This window comes from Lathyrus oleraceus, unplaced genomic scaffold (genome assembly GCF_024323335.1).
Source record: "Lathyrus oleraceus cultivar Zhongwan6 unplaced genomic scaffold, CAAS_Psat_ZW6_1.0 chrUn0138, whole genome shotgun sequence".
Classification (NCBI taxonomy): Eukaryota; Viridiplantae; Streptophyta; class Magnoliopsida; order Fabales; family Fabaceae; genus Lathyrus; species Lathyrus oleraceus.
Genome location: NW_026112529.1, coordinates 17,250 through 38,995, shown reverse-complemented (window position 1 = coordinate 38,995; position 21,746 = coordinate 17,250). Strand labels below are relative to the sequence as shown.

Here is a 21,746-nt window from a genome sequence, read left to right as displayed (position 1 = left end):
TTGTATTTGTTTTTTGTTGTTGCTGGGTATCATGTCTTATTTATGTATAAGAATACGAAGATGGGTTATGAGAATTCTTTAAGTTTGTTGTTGATCATGCGTAGAAAAGCAGGTCCGTTGAAACTATTTGCTCTTTTTTTAGAGTGTTGTTATACAAATATTGGTGGATACACTATTCGTAAGAAAAAACTAGGTCCAACAATAAAAGAAGATATATACATCTATTATTTTCTAAAAAAGATATGCATGAATTTGATCGTTTTAATAAGCTTGTGCATGTAGTTTATAAGGAACTTTTGACTGTCCATAAAAATTTGAGAGGTTGGAAGTAATGTTTATAAAATGTTGCATGCTAGGTATTTTAAGTTCACGTGATTGTAATCGTTCTTTATATTGTAAAACATCAACCTAAAAAATGGATCTTCTAAAGAGAACTTTAACAACTTTTTAACTTTGGTAAGAAATTTTTTAACCGACAATAATATGTTCCCTCGTAAAACATATGAAGCTCAACTTTTTTTTTGCAATTCATTGGCATGAATTATAAGAAGATAGTTGTTTGTACTAAATATTGCATTTTATTTTAAAATGTGTATGCATCATTAAATACGTGTCCTACATATATAAATTGGTATGTGCTATAATAAAGAAAATAAGAAAAAACTTTATGCAAAGAGACAGGTTATTTTTTGATAATGTCAAGATTTATGAGCGTGTATCAGAATGCAGAAGGTGAAAACACTTAATGTTAAGGTTACTAATTGATTGCTTAAACAACATACATAATTTTCTAAATAGAATTATAATGATTACCAATATTTATGAAATAAGGTAATAAGTCATATGCCATGCATTGTCTTATCTTTTTTGGAGGCAAGAGATAACTAAGGTGGATCTTCTAAAGAGAACTTTAACAACTTGTTAACTTTGGTAAGAAATTTTTTAACCGACAATAATATGTTCCCTCGTAAAACGTATGAAGCTCAACTTTTTTTTACAATTCATTGGCATGAATTATAAGAAGATAGTTGTTTGTACTAAAGATTGCATTTTATTTTAAAATGTGTATGCATCATTAAATACGTGTCCTACATATATAAATTGGTATGTGCTATAAGAAAGAAAATAAAAAAAAACTTTATCCAAAGAGTTAGGTTATTTTTTGATAATGTCAAGATTTATGAGCGTGTATCAGAATGCAGAAGGTGAAAACACTTAATGTTAAGGTTACTAATTAATTGCTTAAACAACATACATAATTTTCTAAATAGAATTATAATGATTACCAATATTTATGAAATAAGGTAATAAGTCATATGCCATGCATTGTCTTATCTTTTTTGGAGGCAAGAGATAACTAAGGTGTCATCTTATTTTTCTTGGTAAGATTTTCTTCACAAAAATATAACATGGACTTTAGAATAAAAGCATGTGATTACTAAGCAATGCATGGATGTTAAAGCCTTTAAGTAATCTTGATTATAACTGGGAAAAGATTTTGGATTAGGAAGAATATTTTTCTAAATAGAATTATAATGATTACCAATATTTATGAAAGAAGGTAATAAGTCATTTGTCTTGCATTGTCTTAACTTTTTTGGACGCAAGAGATTACTAAGGTGTCATCTTATTTTTCTTGGTAAGATTTTCTTCACAAAAATATAACATGAACTTTAGAATAAAAGTATGTGATTACTAAGAAATGAATTTGCGACCAGGTTTAATTTGGGGGACGTTTGTGATACACCAAAACAACACATTGCGTTTGTCGGGAGTCGAACCCGGGTCTATTGCTTGGAAGGCAATTATCCTAACCGTTGGACTACAAACGCTTACTCAGTTCATTAAAAATATTGACCGATGTATTATTAGTTTGTAAGTGGTAAATAATCTTCTCAATATTACATATGAGCTAAACAATTTACATATATTTTTCTCAAAATAAAGAAAAATCATATCACGTTTGTTTTCAAGAAATCATGTATCCCTCTCTTCAAAAATAAAACAATTAACCTCTATAATTCTTTTTTATATCATTCTTTGTCTCTGTTCCTCACTTTATTTATTTCTTTGTATTTGTTTTTTGTTGTTGGTGGGTATCATGTCTTATTTATGTATAAGAATACGAAGATGGATTGAGATATTCTTTAAGTTTGTTGTTGATCATGCATAGAAAAGCAGGTCCGTTGAAACTATTTGCTCTTTTTTTAGAGTGTTGTTATACAAATATTAGTGGATACACTATTCGCAAGAAAAAACTAGATCCAACAATAAAAAAAGATATATACATCTAATATTTTCTAAAAAAGATATGCATCAATTTGATCGTTTTAATAAGCTTGTGCATGTAGTTGAAAAGGAACTTTTGATTGTCCATAAAAATTTGAGAGGTTGGAAGTAATGTTTATAAAATTTTGCATGCTACGTATTTTAAGTTCACGTGATTGTAATCGTTCTTTATATTGTAAAACATCAACCTAAAAAATGGATCTTCTAAAGAGAACTTTAACAACTTGTTAACTTTGGTAAGAAATTTTTTAACCGACAATAATATGTTCCCTCGTAAAACGTATGAAGCTCAACTTTTTTTTTGCAATTCATTGGCATGAATTATAAGAAGATAGTTGTTTGTACTAAAGATTGCATTTTATTTTAAAATGTGTATGCATCATTAAATACGTGTCCTACATATATAAATTGGTATGTGCTATAAGAAAGAAAATAAGAAAAAACTTTATCCAAAGAGTTAGGTTATTTTTTGATAATGTCAAGATTTATGAGCGTGTATCAGAATGCAGAAGGTGAAAACACTTAATGTTAAGGTTACTGATTGATTGCTTAAACAACATACATAATTTTCTAAATAGAATTATAATGATTACCAATATTTATGAAATAAGGTAATAAGTCATATGCCATGCATTGTCTTATCTTTTTTGGAGGCAAGAGATAACTAAGGTGTCATCTTATTTTTCTTGGTAAGATTTTCTTCACAAAAATATAACATGGACTTTAGAATAAAAGCATGTGATTACTAAGCAATGCATGGATGTTAAAGCCTTTAAGTAATCTTGATTATAACTGGGAAAAGATTTTGGATTAGGAAGAATATTTTTCTAAATAGAATTATAATGATTACCAATATTTATGAAAGAAGGTAATAAGTCGTATGCCTTGCATTGTCTTATCTTTTTTTGACGCAAGAGATAACTAAACAATAAATTTGCGACCATGATACACCAATACAACACATTGCGTTTGCCGGGAGTCGAACCCAGGTCTATTGCTTGGAAGGCAATTATCCTAACCGTTGGACTACAAACGCTTACTCAATTCATTAAAAATATTGACCGATGTATTATTAGTTTGTAAGTGGTAAATAATCTTCTCAATATTACATATGAGCTAAACAATTTACATATATTTTTCTCAAAATAAAGAAAAATCATATCACGTTTGTTTTCAAGAAATCATGTATCCCTCTCTTCAAAAATAAAACAATTAACCTCTATAATTCTTTTTTATATCATTCTTTGTCTCTGTTCCTCACTTTATTTATTTCTTTGTATTTGTTTTTTGTTGTTGGTGGGTATCATGTCTTATTTATGTATAAGAATACGAAGATGGATTGAGATATTCTTTAAGTTTGTTGTTGATCATGCATAGAAAAGCAGGTCCGTTGAAACTATTTGCTCTTTTTTTAGAGTGTTGTTATACAAATATTAGTGGATACACTATTCGCAAGAAAAAACTAGATCCAACAATAAAAAAAGATATATACATCTAATATTTTCTAAAAAAGATATGCATCAATTTGATCGTTTTAATAAGCTTGTGCATGTAGTTGAAAAGGAACTTTTGATTGTCCATAAAAATTTGAGAGGTTGGAAGTAATGTTTATAAAATTTTGCATGCTACGTATTTTAAGTTCACGTGATTGTAATCGTTCTTTATATTGTAAAACATCAACCTAAAAAATGGATCTTCTAAAGAGAACTTTAACAACTTGTTAACTTTGGTAAGAAATTTTTTAACCGACAATAATATGTTCCCTCGTAAAACGTATGAAGCTCAACTTTTTTTTTGCAATTCATTGGCATGAATTATAAGAAGATAGTTGTTTGTACTAAAGATTGCATTTTATTTTAAAATGTGTATGCATCATTAAATACGTGTCCTACATATATAAATTGGTATGTGCTATAAGAATGAAAATAAGAAAAAACTTTATCCAAAGAGTTAGGTTATTTTTTGATAATGTCAAGATTTATGAGCGTGTATCAGAATGCAGAAGGTGAAAACACTTAATGTTAAGGTTACTGATTGATTGCTTAAACAACATACATAATTTTCTAAATAGAATTATAATGATTACCAATATTTATGAAATAAGGTAATAAGTCATATGCCATGCATTGTCTTATATTTTTTGGAGGCAAGAGATAACTCTGGTGTCATCTTATTTTTCTTGGTAAGATTTTCTTCACAAAAATATAACATGGACTTTAGAATAAAAGCATGTGATTACTAAGCAATGCATGGATGTTAAAGCCTTTAAGTAATCTTGATTATAACTGGGAAAAGATTTTGTATTAGGAAGAATATTTTTCTAAAAAGAATTATAATGATTACCAATATTTATGAAAGAAGGTAATAAGTCGTATGCCTTGCATTGTCTTATCTTTTTTTGACGCAAGAGATAACTAAACAATAAATTTGCGACCATGATACACCAATACAACACATTGCGTTTGCCGGGAGTCGAACCCAGGTCTATTGCTTGGAAGGCAATTATCCTAACCGTTGGACTACAAACGCTTACTCAATTCATTAAAAATATTGACCGATGTATTATTAGTTTGTAAGTGGTAAATAATCTTCTCAATATTACATATGAGCTAAACAATTTACATATATTTTTCTCAAAATAAAGAAAAATCATATCACGTTTGTTTTCAAGAAATCATGTATCCCTCTCTTCAAAAATAAAACAATTAACCTCTATAATTCTTTTTTATATCATTCTTTGTCTCTGTTCCTCACTTTATTTATTTCTTTGTATTTGTTTTTTGTTGTTGGTGGGTATCATGTCTTATTTATGTATAAGAATACGAAGATGGGTTGAGAGAATTCTTTAAGTTTGTGGTTGATCACGCATAGAAAAGCAGGTCCGTTGAAACTATTTGCTCTTTTTTTAGAGTGTTGTTATACAAATATTGGTGGATACACTATTCGCAATAAAAAACTAGATCCAACAATAAAAGAAGATATATACATCTAATATTTTCTAAAAACGATATGCATGAATTTGATCGTTTTAATAAGCTTGTGCATGTAGTTGATAAGGAACTTTTGATTGTCTATAAAAATTTGAGAGGTTGTAAGTAATATTTATAAAATGTTGCATGCTAGGTATTTTAAGTTCACGTGATTGTAATCGTTCTTTATATTGTAAAACATCAACCTAAAAAATGGATCTTCTAAAGAGAACTTTAACAACTTGTTAACTTTTGTAAGAAATTTTTTAACCGACAATAATATGTTCCCTCGTAAAACGTATGAAGCTCAACTTTTTTTTTTGCAATTCATTGGCATGAATTATTAGAAGATAGTTGTTTGTACTAAAGATTGCATTTTATTTTAAAATGTGTATGCATCATTAAATACGTGTCCTACATATATAAATTGGTATGTGCTATAAGAAAGAAAATAAGAAAAAACTTTATCCAAAGAGTTAGGTTATTTTTTGATAATGTCAAGATTTATGAGCGTGTATCAGAATGCAGAAGGTGAAAACACTTAATGTTAAGGTTACTGATTGATTGCTTAAACAACATACATCATTTTTTAAATAGAATTATAATGATTACCAATATTTATGAAAGAAGGTAATAAGTCATATGCCATGCATTGTCTTATCTTTTTTGGAGGCAAGAGATAACTAAGGTGTCATCTTATTTTTGTTGGTAAGATTTTCTTCACAAAAATATAACATGGACTTTAGAATAAAAGTATGTGATTACTAAGAAATGAATTTGCGACCAGGTTTAATTTGGGGGACGTTTGTGATACACCAAAATAACACATTGCGTTTGCCGGGAGTCGAACCCGGGTCTATTGCTTAGAAGGCAATTATCCTACCTGTTGGACTACAAACGCTTACTCGGTACATTAAAAATATTGACCGATGTATTATTAGTTTGTAAGTGGTAAATAATCTTCTCAATATTACATATGAGCTAAACAATTTACATATATTTTCTCAAAATAAAGAAAAAATATCACGTTTGTTTTCAAGAAATCATGTATCCCTCTCTTCAAAAATAAAACAATTAACCTCTATAATTCTTTTTTATATCATTCTTTGTCTCTGTTCCTCACTTTATTTATTTCTTTGTATTTGTTTTTTGTTGTTGGTGGGTATCATGTCTTATTTATGTATAAGAATACGAAGATGGATTGAGAGAATTCTTTAAGTTTGTTCTTGATCATGCATAGAAAAGCAGGTTTGTTACTATTTGCTCTTTTTTTAGAGTGTTGTTATACAAATATTGGTGGATACACTATTCGCAAGAAAAAACTAGATCCAACAATAAAAAAAGATATATACATCTAATATTTTCTAAAAAAGATATGCATGAATTTTATCGTTTTAATAAGCTTGTGCATGTGGTTGATAAGGAACTTTTGATTGTCTATAAAAATTTGAGAGGTTGGAAGTAATGTTTATAAAATGTTGCATGCTAGGTATTTTAAGTTCACGTGATTGTAATCGTTCTTTATATTGTAAAACATCAACCTAAAAAATGGATCTTCTAAAGAGAACTTTAACAACTTGTTAACTTTGGTAAGAAATTTTTTAACCGACAATAATATGTTCCCTCGTAAAACGTATGAAGCTCAACTTTTTTTTTTGCAATTCATTGGCATGAATTATAAGAAGATAGTTGTTTGTACTAAAGATTGCATTTTATTTTAAAATGTGTATGCATCATTAAATACGTGTCCTACATATATAAATTGGTATGTGCTATAAGAAAGAAAATAAGAAAAACCTGTATCCAAAGAGTTAGGTTATTTTTTGATAATGTCAAGATTTATGAGCGTGTATCAGAATGCAGAAGGTGAAAACACTTAATGTTAAGGTTACTGATTGATTGCTTAAACAACATACATAATTTTCTAAATAGAATTATAATGATTACCAATATTTATGAAAGAAGGTAATAAGTCATATGCCATGCATTGTCTTATCTTTTTTGGAGGCAAGAGATAACTAAGGTGTCATCTTATTTTTCTTGGTAAGATTTTCTTCACAAAAATATAACATGGACTTTAGAATAAAGGTATGTGATTACTAAGCAATGCATGGATGTTAAAGCCTTTAAGTAATCTTGATTATAAATGGGAAAAGATTTTGGATTAGGAAGAATATTTTTCAAAATAGAATTATAATGATTACAAATATTTATGAAAGAAGGTAATAAGTCATATGCCTTGCATTGTCTTATCTTTTTTGGACGCAAGAGATAACTAAGGTGTCATCTTATTTTTTTTGGTAAGATTTTCTTCACAAAAATATAACATGGAATTTAGAATAAAAGTATGTGATTACCTAGCAATTAATTTGCGACCAGGTTTAATTTGGGAGTCAAACCCGGGTCTATTGCTTGGAAGGCAATTATACTAACCGTTGGACTACAAACGCTTACTCGATTCATTAAAAATATTGACCGATGTATTATTAGTTTGTAAGTGGTATATAATCTTCTCAATATTACATATGAGCTAAACAATTTACATATATTTTTCTCAAAATAAAGAAAAATCATATCACGTTTGTTTTCACGAAATCATGTATCCCTCTCTTCAAAAATAAAACAATTAACCTCTATAATTCTTTTTTATATCATTCTTTGTCTCTGTTCCTCACTTTATTTATTTCTTTGTATTTGTTTTTTGTTGTTGCTGGGTATCATGTCTTATTTATGTATAAGAATACGAAGATGGGTTGAGAGAATTCTTTAAGTTTGTTGTTGATCATGCATAGAAAAGCAGGTCCGTTGAAACTATTTGCTCTTTTTTTAGAGTGTTGTTATACAAATATTGGTGGATACACTATTCGCAAGAAAAAACTAGATCCAACAATAAAAGAAGATATATACATCTAATATTTTCTAAAAAAGATATGCATGAATTTGATCGTTTTAATAAGCTTGTGCATGTAGTTGATAAGGAACTTTTGATTGTCCATAAAAATTTGAGAGGTTGGAAGTAATGTTTATAAAATGTTGCATGCTAGGTATTTTAAGTTCACGTGATTGTAATCGTTCTTTATATTGTAAAACATCAACCTAAAAAATGGATCTTCTAAAGAGAACTTTAACAACTTTTTAACTTTGGTAAGAAATTTTTTAACCGACAATAATATGTTCCCTCGTAAAACGTATGAAGCTCAACTTTTTTTTTGCAATTCATTGGCATGAATTATAAGAAGATAGTTGTTTGTACTAAAGATTGCATTTTATTTTAAAATGTGTATGCATCATTAAATACGTGTCCTACATATATAAATTGGTATGTGCTATAAGAAAGAAAATAAGAAAAAACTTTATCCAAAGAGTTAGGTTATTTTTTGATAATGTCAAGATTTATGAGCGTGTATCAGAATGCAGAAGGTGAAAACACTTAATGTTAAGGTTACTAATTGATTGCTTAAACAACATACATAATTTTCTAAATAGAATTATAATGATTACCAATATTTATGAAAGAAGGTAATAAGTCATATGCCATGCATTGTCTTATCTTTTTTGTAGGCAAGAGATAACTAAGGTGTCATCTTATTTTTCTTGGTAAGATTTTCTTCACAAAAATATAACATGGACTTTAGAATAAAGGTATGTGATTACTAAGCAATGCATGGATGTTAAAGCCTTTAAGTAATCTTGATTATAACTGGGAAAAGATTTTGGATTAGGAAGAATATTTTTCAAAATAGAATTATAATGATTACCAATATTTATGAAAGAAGGTAATAAGTCATATGCCTTGCATTGTCTTATCTTTTTTGGACGCAAGAGATAACTAAGGTGTCATCTTAATTTTCTTGGTAAGATTTTCTTCACAAAAATATAACATGGACTTTAGAATAAAAGTATGTGATTACTAAGCAATGAATTTGCGACCAAGTTTAATTTGGGGGACGTTTGTGATACACCAAAACAACACATTGCGTTTGCTGGGGGACGTTTGTGATACACCAAAACAACACATTGTGTTTGCTGGGAGTCAAACTCGGGTCTATTCCTTAGAAGGCAATTATCCTAACCAATGGACTACAAACACTTACTCGGTTCATTAAAAATATTGACCGATGTATTATTAGTTTGTAAGTGGTAAATAATCTTCTCAATATTACATATGAGCTAAACAATTTACATATATTAATCTCAAAATAAAGAAAAATCATATCACTTTCGTTTTCAAGAAATCATGTATCCCTCTCTTCAAAAATAAAACAATTAACCTCTATAATTCTTTTTTATATCATTCTTTGTCTCTGTTCCTCACTTTATTTATTTCTCTGTATTTGTTTTTTGTTGTTGGTGGGTATCATGTCTTATTTATGTATAAGAATACGAAGATGGGTTGAGAGAATTCTTTAAGTTTGTTGTTGATCATGCATAGAAAAGCAGGTCCGTTGAAACTATTTGCTCTTTTTTTAGAGTGTTGTTATACAAATATTGGTGGATACACTATTCGCAAGAAAAAACTAGATCCAACAATAAAAGAAGATATATACATCTAATATTTTCTAAAAAGATATGCATGAATTTGATCGTTTTAATAAGCTTGTGCATGTAGTTGATAAGGAACTTTTGATTGTCTAAAAAATTTGAGAGGTTGGAAGTAATGTTTATAAAATGTTGCATGCTAGGTATTTTAAGTTCACGTGATTGTAATCGTTCTTTATATTGTAAAACGTCAACCTAAAAAATGGATCTTCTAAAGAGAACTTTAACAACTTGTTAACTTTGGTAAGAAATTTTTTAACCGACAATAATATGTTCCCTCGTAAAACGTATGAAGCTCAACTTTTTTTTTGCAATTCATTGGCATGAATTATAAGAAGATAGTTGTTTGTACTAAAGATTGCATTTTATTTTAAAATGTGTATGCATCATTAAATACGTGTCCTACATATATAAATTGGTATGTGCTATAAGAAAGAAAATAAGAAAAAACTTTATCCAAAGAGTTAGGTTATCTTTTGATAATGTCAAGATTTATGAGCGTGTATCAGAATGCAGAAGGTGAAAACACTTAATGTGAAGGTTACTAATTGATTGCTTAAACAACATACATAATTTTCTAAATAGAATTATAATGATTACCAATATTTATTAAAGAAGGTAATAAGTCATATGTCATGCATTGTCTTATCTTTTTTGGAGGCAAGAGATAACTAAGGTGTCATCTTTTTTTTCTTGGTAAGATTTTCTTCACAAAAATATAACATGGACTTTAGAATAAAAGTATGTGATTACTAAGCAATGAATGGATGTTAAAGCCTTTAAGTAATCTTGATTATAACTGGGAAAAGATTTTGGATTAGGAAGAATATTTTTCTAAATAGAATTATAATGATTACCAATATTTATGAAAGAAGGTAATAAGTCATATGCCTTGCATTGTCTTATCTTTTTTGGACGCAAGAGATAACTAAGGTGTCATCTTATTTTTCTTGGTAAGATTTTCTTCACAAAAATATAACATGGACTTTAGAATAAAAGTATGTGATTACTAAGCAATGAATTTGCGACCAGGTTTAATTTGGGGGACGTTTGTGATACACCAAAACAACACATTGCGTTTGCCAGGAGTCAAACCCGGGTCTATTGCTTGGAAGGCAATTATCCTAACCGTTGGACTACAAACGCTTACTCTGTTCATTAAAAATATTGACCGATGTATTATTAGTTTGTAAGTGGTAAATAATCTTCTCAATATTACATATGAGCTAAACAATTTACATATATTTTTCTCAAAATAAAGAAAAATCATATCACGTTTGTTTTCAAGAAATCATGTATCCCTCTCTTCAAAAATAAAACAATTAACCTCTATAATTCTTTTTTATATCATTCTTTGTCTCTGTTCCTCACTTTATTTATTTCTTTGTATTTGTTTTTTGTTGTTGGTGGGTATCATGTCTTATTTATGTATAAGAATACGAAGATGGATTGAGAGAATTCTTTAAGTTTGTTGTTGATCATGCATAGAAAAGCAGGTCCGTTGAAACTATTTGCTCTTTTTTTAGAGTGTTGTTATACAAATATTGGTGGATACACTATTCGCAAGAAAAAACTAGATCCAACAATAAAAGAAGATATATACATCTAATATTTTCTAAAAAAGATATGCATGAATTTGATCGTTTTAATAAGCTTGTGCATGTAGTTGATAAGGAACTTTTGATTGTCTATAAAAATTTGAGAGGTTGGAAGTAATGTTTATAAAATGTTGCATGCTAGGTATTTTAAGTTCACGTGATTGTAATCGTTCTTTATATTGTAAAACATCAACCTAAAAAATGGATCTTCTAAAGAGAACTTTAACAACTTGTTAACTTTGGTAAGAAATTTTTTAACCGACAATAATATGTTCCCTCGTAAAACGTATGAAGCTCAACTTTTTTTTTTGCAATTCATTGGCATGAATTATAAGAAGATAGTTGTTTGTACTAAAGATTGCATTTTATTTTAAAATGTGTATGCATCATTAAATACGTGTCCTACATATATAAATTGGTATGTGCTATAAGAAAGAAAATAAGAAAAAACTTTATCCAAAGAGTTAGGTTATTTTTTGATAATGTCAAGATTTATGAGCGTGTATCAGAATGCAGAAGGTGAAAACACTTAATGTTAAGGTTACTGATTGATTGCTTAAACAACATACATAATTTTCTAAATAGAATTATAATGATTACCAATATTTATGAAAGAAGGTAATAAGTCATATGTCATGCATTGTCTTATCTTTTTTGGAGGCAAGAGATAACTAAGGTGTCATCTTATTTTTCTTGGTAAGATTTTCTTCACAAAAATATAACATGGACTTTAGAATAAAAGTATGTGATTACTAAGCAATGCATGGATGTTAAAGCCTTTAAGTAATCTTGATTATAACTGGGAAAAGATTTTGGATTAGGAAGAATATTTTTCTAAATAGAATTATAATGATTACCAATATTTATGAAAGAAGGTAATAAGTCATATGCCTTGCATTGTCTTATCTTTTTTGGACGCAAGAGATAACTAAGGTGTCATCTTATTTTTCTTGGTAAGATTTTCTTCACAAAAATATAACATGGACTTTAGAATAAAAGTATGTGATTACTAAGCAATGAATTTGCGACCAGGTTTAATTTGGGGGACGTTTGTGATACACCAAAACAACACATTGCGTTTGCCAGGAGTCAAACCCGGGTCTATTGCTTGGAAGGCAATTATCCTAACCGTTGGAATACAAACACTTACTCTGTTCATTAAAAATATTGACCGATGTATTATTAGTTTGTAAGTGGTAAATAATCTTCTCAATATTACATATGAGCTAAACAATTTACATATATTTTTCTCAAAATAAAGAAAAATCATATCACGTTTGTTTTCAAGAAATCATGTATCCCTCTCTTCAAAAATAAAACAATTAACCTCTATAATTCTTTTTTATATCATTCTTTGTCTCTGTTCCTCACTTTATTTATTTCTTTGTATTTGTTTTTTGTTGTTGGTGGGTATCATGTCTTATTTATGTATAAGAATACGAAGATGGATTGAGAGATTCTTTAAGTTTGTTGTTGATCATGCATAGAAAAGCAGGTCCGTTGAAACTATTTGCTCTTTTTTTAGAGTGTTGTTATACAAATATTGGTGGATACACTATTCGCAAGAAAAAACTAGATCCAACAATAAAAAAAGATATATACATCTAATATTTTCTAAAAAAGATATGCATGAATTTGATCATTTTAATAAGCTTGTGCATGTAGTTGAAAAGGAACTTTTGATTGTCCATAAAAATTTGAGAGGTTGGAAGTAATGTTTATAAAATGTTGCATGCTAGGTATTTTAAGTTCACGTGATTGTAATCGTTCTTTATATTGTAAAACATCAACCTAAAAAATGGATCTTCTAAAGAGAACTTTAACAACTTGTTAACTTTGGTAAGAAATTTTTTAACCGACAATAATATGTTCCCTCGTAAAACGTATGAAGCTCAACTTTTTTTTTGCAATTCATTGGCATGAATTATAAGAAGATAGTTGTTTGTACTAAAGATTGCATTTTATTTTAAAATGTGTATGCATCATTAAATACGTGTCCTACATATATAAATTGGTATGTGCTATAAGAAAGAAAATAAGAAAAAACTTTATCCAAAGAGTTAGGTTATCTTTTGATAATGTCAAGATTTATGAGCGTGTATCAGAATGCAGAAGGTGAAAACACTTAATGTTAAGGTTACTAATTGATTGCATAAACAACATACATAATTTTTTAAATAGAATTATAATGATTACCAATATTTATGAAAGAAGGTAATAAGTCATATGTCATGCATTGTCTTATCTTTTTTGGAGGCAAGAGATAACTAAGGTGTCATCTTATTTTTCTTGGTAAGATTTTCTTCACAAAAATATAACATGGACTTTAGAATAAAAGTATGTGATTACTAAGCAATGAATGGATGTTAAAGCCTTTAAGTAATCTTGATTATAACTGGGAAAAGATTTTGGATTAGGAAGAATATTTTTCTAAATAGAATTATAATGATTACCAATATTTATGAAAGAAGGTAATAAGTCATATGCCTTGCATTGTCTTATCTTTTTTGGACGCAAGAGATAACTAAGGTGTCATCTTATTTTTCTTGGTAAGATTTTCTTCACAAAAATATAACATGGACTTTAGAATAAAAGTATGTGATTACTAAGCAATGAATTTGCGACCAGGTTTAATTTGGGGGACGTTTGTGATACACCAAAACAACACATTGCGTTTGCCAGGAGTCAAACCCGGGTCTATTGCTTGGAAGGCAATTATCCTAACCGTTGGAATACAAACGCTTACTCTGTTCATTAAAAATATTGACCGATGTATTATTAGTTTGTAAGTGGTAAATAATCTTCTCAATATTACATATGAGCTAAACAATTTACATATATTTTTCTCAAAATAAAGAAAAATCATATCACGTTTGTTTTCAAGAAATCATGTATCCCTCTCTTCAAAAATAAAACAATTAACCTCTATAATTCTTTTTTATATCATTCTTTGTCTCTGTTCCTCACTTTATTTATTTCTTTGTATTTGTTTTTTGTTGTTGGTGGGTATCATGTCTTATTTATGTATAAGAATACGAAGATGGATTGAGAGAATTCTTTAAGTTTGTTGTTGATCATGCATAGAAAAGCAGGTCCGTTGAAACTATTTGCTCTTTTTTTAGAGTGTTGTTATACAAATATTGGTGGATACACTATTCGCAAGAAAAAACTAGATCCAACAATAAAAAAAGATATATACATCTAATATTTTCTAAAAAAGATATGCATGAATTTGATCATTTTAATAAGCTTGTGCATGTAGTTGAAAAGGAACTTTTGATTGTCCATAAAAATTTGAGAGGTTGGAAGTAATGTTTATAAAATGTTGCATGCTAGGTATTTTAAGTTCACGTGATTGTAATCGTTCTTTATATTGTAAAACATCAACCTAAAAAATGGATCTTCTAAAGAGAACTTTAACAACTTGTTAACTTTGGTAAGAAATTTTTTAACCGACAATAATATGTTCCCTCGTAAAACGTATGAAGCTCAACTTTTTTTTTGCAATTCATTGGCATGAATTATAAGAAGATAGTTGTTTGTACTAAAGATTGCATTTTATTTTAAAATGTGTATGCATCATTAAATACGTGTCCTACATATATAAATTGGTATGTGCTATAAGAAAGAAAATAAAAAAAACTTTATCCAAAGAGTTAGGTTATTTTTTGATAATGTCAAGATTTATGAGCGTGTATCAGAATGCAGAAGGTGAAAACACTTAATGTTAAGGTTACTGATTGATTGCTTAAACAACATACATAATTTTCTAAATAGAATTATAATGATTACCAATATTTATGAAAGAAGGTAATAAGTCATATGTCATGCATTGTCTTATCTTTTTTGGAGGCAAGAGATAACTAAGGTGTCATCTTATTTTTCTTGGTAAGATTTTCTTCACAAAAATATAACATGGACTTTAGAATAAAAGTATGTGATTACTAAGCAATGCATGGATGTTAAAGCCTTTAAGTAATCTTGATTATAACTGGGAAAAGATTTTGGATTAGGAAGAATATTTTTCTAAATAGAATTATAATGATTACCAATATTTATGAAAGAAGGTAATAAGTCATATGCCTTGCATTGTCTTATCTTTTTTGGACGCAAGAGATAACTAAGGTGTCATCTTATTTTTCTTGGTAAGATTTTCTTCACAAAAATATAACATGGACTTTAGAATAAAAGTATGTGATTACTAAGCAATGAATTTGCGACCAGGTTTAATTTGGGGGACGTTTGTGATACACCAAAACAACACATTGCGTTTGCCAGGAGTCAAACCCGGGTCTATTGCTTGGAAGGCAATTATCCTAACCGTTGGACTACAAACGCTTACTCTGTTCATTAAAAATATTGACCGATGTATTATTAGTTTGTAAGTGGTAAATAATCTTCTCAATATTACATATGAGCTAAACAATTTACATATATTTTTCTCAAAATAAAGAAAAATCATATCACGTTTGTTTTCAAGAAATCATGTATCCCTCTCTTCAAAAATAAAACAATTAACCTCTATAATTCTTTTTTATATCATTCTTTGTCTCTGTTCCTCACTTTATTTATTTCTTTGTATTTGTTTTTTGTTGTTGGTGGGTATCATGTCTTATTTATGTATAAGAATACGAAGATGGATTGAGAGATTCTTTAAGTTTGTTGTTGATCATGCATAGAAAAGCAGGTCCGTTGAAACTATTTGCTCTTTTTTTAGAGTGTTGTTATACAAATATTGGTGGATACACTATTCGCAAGAAAAAACTAGATCCAACAATAAAAAAGATATATACATCTAATATTTTCTAAAAAAGATATGCATGAATTTGATCATTTTAATAAGCTTGTGCATGTAGTTGAAAAGGAACTTTTGATTGTCCATAAAAATTTGAGAGGTTGGAAGTAATGTTTATAAAATGTTGCATGCTAGGTATTTTAAGTTCACGTGATTGTAATCGTTCTTTATATTGTAAAACATCAACCTAAAAAATGGATCTTCTAAAGAGAACTTTAACAACTTGTTAACTTTGGTAAGAAATTTTTTAACCGACAATAATATGTTCCCTCGTAAAACGTATGAAGCTCAACTTTTTTTTTGCAATTCATTGGCATGAATTATAAGAAGATAGTTGTTTGTACTAAAGATTGCATTTTATTTTAAAATGTGTATGCATCATTAAATACGTGTCCTACATATATAAATTGGTATGTGCTATAAGAAAGAAAATAAAAAAAAACTTTATCCAAAGAGTTAGGTTATCTTTTGATAATGTCAAGATTTATGAGCGTGTATCAGAATGCAGAAGGTGAAAACACTTAATGTTAAGGTTACTGATTGATTGCTTAAACAACATACATAATTTTTAAATAGAATTATAATGATTACCAATATTTATGAAAGAAGGTAATAAGTCATATGTCATGCATTGTCTTATCTTTTTTGGAGGCAAGAGATAACTAAGGTGTCATCTTATTTTTCTTGGTAAGATTTTCTTCACAAAAATATAACATGGACTTTAGAATAAAAGTATGTGATTACTAAGCAATGAATGGAAGTAAAAGCCTTTAAGTAATCTTGATTATAACTGGGAAAAGATTTTGGATTAGGAAGAATATTTTTCTAAATAGAATTATAATGATTACCAATATTTATGAAAGAAGGTAATAAGTCATATGCCTTGCATTGTCTTATCTTTTTTGGACGCAAGAGATAACTAAGGTGTCATCTTATTTTTCTTGGTAAGATTTTCTTCACAAAAATATAACATGGACTTTAGAATAAAAGTATGTGATTACTAAGCAATGAATTTGCGACCAGGTTTAATTTGGGGGACGTTTGTGATACACCAAAACAACACATTGCGTTTGCCAGGAGTCAAACCCGGGTCTATTGCTTGGAAGGCAATTATCCTAACCGTTGGAATACAAACACTTACTCTGTTCATTAAAAATATTGACCGATGTATTATTAGTTTGTAAGTGGTAAATAATCTTCTCAATATTACATATGAGCTAAACAATTTACATATATTTTTCTCAAAATAAAGAAAAATCATATCACGTTTGTTTTCAAGAAATCATGTATCCCTCTCTTCAAAAATAAAACAATTAACCTCTATAATTCTTTTTTATATCATTCTTTGTCTCTGTTCCTCACTTTATTTATTTCTTTGTATTTGTTTTTTGTTGTTGGTGGGTATCATGTCTTATTTATGTATAAGAATACGAAGATGGATTGAGATATTCTTTAAGTTTGTTGTTGATCATGCATAGAAAAGCAGGTCCGTTGAAACTATTTGCTCTTTTTTTAGAGTGTTGTTATACAAATATTGGTGGATACACTATTCGCAAGAAAAAACTAGATCCAACAATAAAAAAAGATATATACATCTAATATTTTCTAAAAAAGATATGCATGAATTTGATCATTTTAATAAGCTTGTGCATGTAGTTGAAAAGGAACTTTTGATTGTCCATAAAAATTTGAGAGGTTGGAAGTAATGTTTATAAAATGTTGGATGCTAGGTATTTTAAGTTCACGTGATTGTAATCGTTCTTTATATTGTAAAACGTCAACCTAAAAAATGGATCTTCTAAAGAGAACTTTAACAACTTGTTAACTTTGGTAAGAAATTTTTTAACCGACAATAATATGTTCCCTCGTAAAACGTATGAAGCTCAACTTTTTTTTTGCAATTCATTGGCATGAATTATAAGAAGATAGTTGTTTGTACTAAAGATTGCATTTTATTTTAAAATGTGTATGCATCATTAAATACGTGTCCTACATATATAAATTGGTATGTGCTATAAGAAAGAAAATAAGAAAAAACTTTATCCAAAGAGTTAGGTTATTTTTTGATAATGTCAAGATTTATGAGCGTGTATCAGAATGCAGAAGGTGAAAACACTTAATGTTAAGGTTACTGATTGATTGCTTAAACAACATACATAATTTTCTAAATAGAATTATAATGATTACCAATATTTATGAAAGAAGGTAATAAGTCATATGTCATGCATTGTCTTATCTTTTTTGGAGGCAAGAGATAACTAAGGTGTCATCTTATTTTTCTTGGTAAGATTTTCTTCACAAAAATATAACATGGACTTTAGAATAAAAGTATGTGATTACTAAGCAATGCATGGATGTTAAAGCCTTTAAGTAATCTTGATTATAACTGGGAAAAGATTTTGGATTAGGAAGAATATTTTTCTAAATAGAATTATAATGATTACCAATATTTATGAAAGAAGGTAATAAGTCATATGCCTTGCATTGTCTTATCTTTTTTGGACGCAAGAGATAACTAAGGTGTCATCTTATTTTTCTTGGTAAGATTTTCTTCACAAAAATATAACATGGACTTTAGAATAAAAGTATGTGATTACTAAGCAATGAATTTGCGACCAGGTTTAATTTGGGGGACGTTTGTGATACACCAAAACAACACATTGCGTTTGCCAGGAGTCAAACCCGGGTCTATTGCTTGGAAGGCAATTATCCTAACCGTTGGAATACAAACGCTTACTCTGTTCATTAAAAATATTGACCGATGTATTATTAGTTTGTAAGTGGTAAATAATCTTCTCAATATTACATATGAGCTAAACAATTTACATATATTTTTCTCAAAATAAAGAAAAATCATATCACGTTTGTTTTCAAGAAATCATGTATCCCTCTCTTCAAAAATAAAACAATTAACCTCTATAATTCTTTTTTATATCATTCTTTGTCTCTGTTCCTCACTTTATTTATTTCTTTGTATTTGTTTTTTGTTGTTGGTGGGTATCATGTCTTATTTATGTATAAGAATACGAAGATGGATTGAGAGAATTCTTTAAGTTTGTTGTTGATCATGCATAGAAAGCAGGTCCGTTGAAACTATTTGCTCTTTTTTTAGAGTGTTGTTATACAAATATTGGTGGATACACTATTCGCAAGAAGAAACTAGATCCAACAATAAAAAAAGATATATACATCTAATATTTTCTAAAAAGGATATGCATGAATTTGATCATTTTAATAAGCTTGTGCATGTAGTTGAAAAGGAACTTTTGATTGTCCATAAAAATTTGAGAGGTTGGAAGTAATGTTTATAAAATGTTGCATGTTAGGTATTCTAAGTTCACGTGATTGTAATCGTTCTTTATATTGTAAAACGTCAACCTAAAAAATGGATCTTCTAAAGAGAACTTTAACAACTTGTTAACTTTGGTAAGAAATTTTTTAACCGACAATAATATGTTCCCTCGTAAAACGTATGAAGCTCAACTTTTTTTTTGCAATTCATTGGCATGAATTATAAGAAGATAGTTGTTTGTACTAAAGATTGCATTTTATTTTAAAATGTGTATGCATCATTAAATACGTGTCCTACATATATAAATTGGTATGTGCTATAAGAAAGAAAATAAGAAAAAACTTTATCCAAAGAGTTAGGTTATTTTTTGATAATGTCAAGATTTATGAGCGTGTATCAGAATGCAGAAGGTGAAAACACTTAATGTTAAGGTTACTGATTGATTGCTTAAACAACATACATAATTTTCTAAATAGAATTATAATGATTACCAATATTTATGAAAGAAGGTAATAAGTCATATGCCATGCATTGTCTTATCTTTTTTGGATGCAAGAGATAACTAAGGTGTCATCTTATTTTTCTTGGTAAGATTTTCTTCACAAAAATATAACATGGACTTTAGAATAAAAGTATGTGATTACTAAGCAATGCATGGATGTTAAAGCCTTTAAGTAATCTTGATTATAACTGGGAAAAGATTTTGGATTAGGAAGAATATTTTTCTAAATAGAATTATAATGATTAGCAATATTTATGAAAGAAGGTAATAAGTCATATGCCTTGCATTGTCTTATCTTTTTTGGACGCAAGAATTAACTAAGGTGTCATCTTATTTTTCTTGGTAAGATTTTCTTCACAAAAATATAACAATGCGTTTGCTGGGGGACGTTTGTGATACACAAAAAGAACACATTGCATTTGCCGGGAGTCGAACCTGGGTCTATTGCTTGGAAAGCAATTATCCTAACCGTTGGACTACAAACGCTTACTCAGTTCATTAAAAATATTGACCGATCTATTATTAGTTTGTAAGTGGTAAATAATCTTCTCAATATTACATATGAGCTAAAAAAATTACATATATTTTTCTCAAAATAAAGAAAAATCATATCACGTTTGTTTTCAAGAAATCATGTATCCCTCTCTTCAAAAATAAAACAATTAACCTCTATAATTCTTTTTTATATCATTCTTTGTCTCTGTTCCTCACTTTATTTATTTCTTTGTATTTGTTTTTTGTTGTTGGTGGGTATCATGTCTTATTTATGTATAAGAATACGAAGATGGGTTGAGAGAATTCTTTAAGTTTGTTGTTGATCATGCATAGAAAAGCAGGTCCGTTGAAACTATTTGCTCTTTTTTTAGAGTGTTGTTATACAAATATTGGTGGATACACTATTCGCAATAAAAAACTAGATCCAACAATAAAAGAAGATATATACATCTAATATTTTCTAAAAACGATATGCATGAATTTGATCATTTTAATAAGCTTGTGCATGTAGTTGATAAGGAACTTTTGATTGTCTTTAAAAATTTGAGAGGTTGGAAGTAATATTTATAAAATGTTGCATGCTAGGTATTTTAAGTTCACGTGATTGTAATCGTTCTTTATATTGTAAAACATCAACCTAAAAAATGGATCTTCTAAAGAGAACTTTAACAACTTGTTAACTTTGGTAAGAAATTTTTTAACCGACAATAATATGTTCCCTCGTAAAACGTATGAAGCTCAACTTTTTTTTTTGCAATTCATTGGCATGAATTATAAGAAGATAGTTGTTTGTACTAAAGATTGCATTTTATTTTAAAATGTGTATGCATCATTAAATACGTGTCCTACATATATAAATTGGTATGTGCTATAAGAAAGAAAATAAGAAAAAACTTTATCCAAAGAGTTAGGTTATTTTTTGATAATGTCAAGATTTATGAGCGTGTATCAGAATGCAGAAGGTGAAAACACTTAATGTTAAGGTTACTGATTGATTGCTTAAACAACATACATAATTTTCTAAATAGAATTATAATGATTACCAATATTTATGAAAGAAGGTAATAAGTCATATGCCATGCATTGTCTTATCTTTTTTGGATGCAAGAGATAACTAAGGTGTCATCTTATTTTTCTTGGTAAGATTTTCTTCACAAAAATATAACATGGACTTTAGAATAAAAGTATGTGATTACTAAGCAATGCATGGATGTTAAAGCCTTTAAGTAATCTTGATTATAACTGGGAAAAGATTTTGGATTAGGAA

General features: G+C 28.4%; 4 non-coding genes across 4 annotated transcripts; all 4 read right to left on the bottom strand.

The window, feature by feature from the left end:
* Window positions 1-1,760: 1,760 nt before the first annotated feature.
* TRNAG-UCC (transfer RNA glycine (anticodon UCC)) lies at window positions 1,761-1,832 on the bottom strand. Its single transcript has one exon. It is a non-coding gene; the product is annotated as a tRNA-Gly (tRNA).
* Window positions 1,833-3,253: 1,421 nt separating this feature from the next.
* On the bottom strand, window positions 3,254-3,325 carry TRNAG-UCC (transfer RNA glycine (anticodon UCC)). The gene has a single exon. It is a non-coding gene; the product is annotated as a tRNA-Gly (tRNA).
* Window positions 3,326-4,746: 1,421 nt separating this feature from the next.
* Window positions 4,747-4,818, bottom strand: TRNAG-UCC (transfer RNA glycine (anticodon UCC)). Its single transcript has one exon. It is a non-coding gene; the product is annotated as a tRNA-Gly (tRNA).
* A 1,269-nt stretch (window positions 4,819-6,087) lies between these two features.
* TRNAR-UCU (transfer RNA arginine (anticodon UCU)) lies at window positions 6,088-6,159 on the bottom strand. Its single transcript has one exon. It is a non-coding gene; the product is annotated as a tRNA-Arg (tRNA).
* Window positions 6,160-21,746: the final 15,587 nt, after the last annotated feature.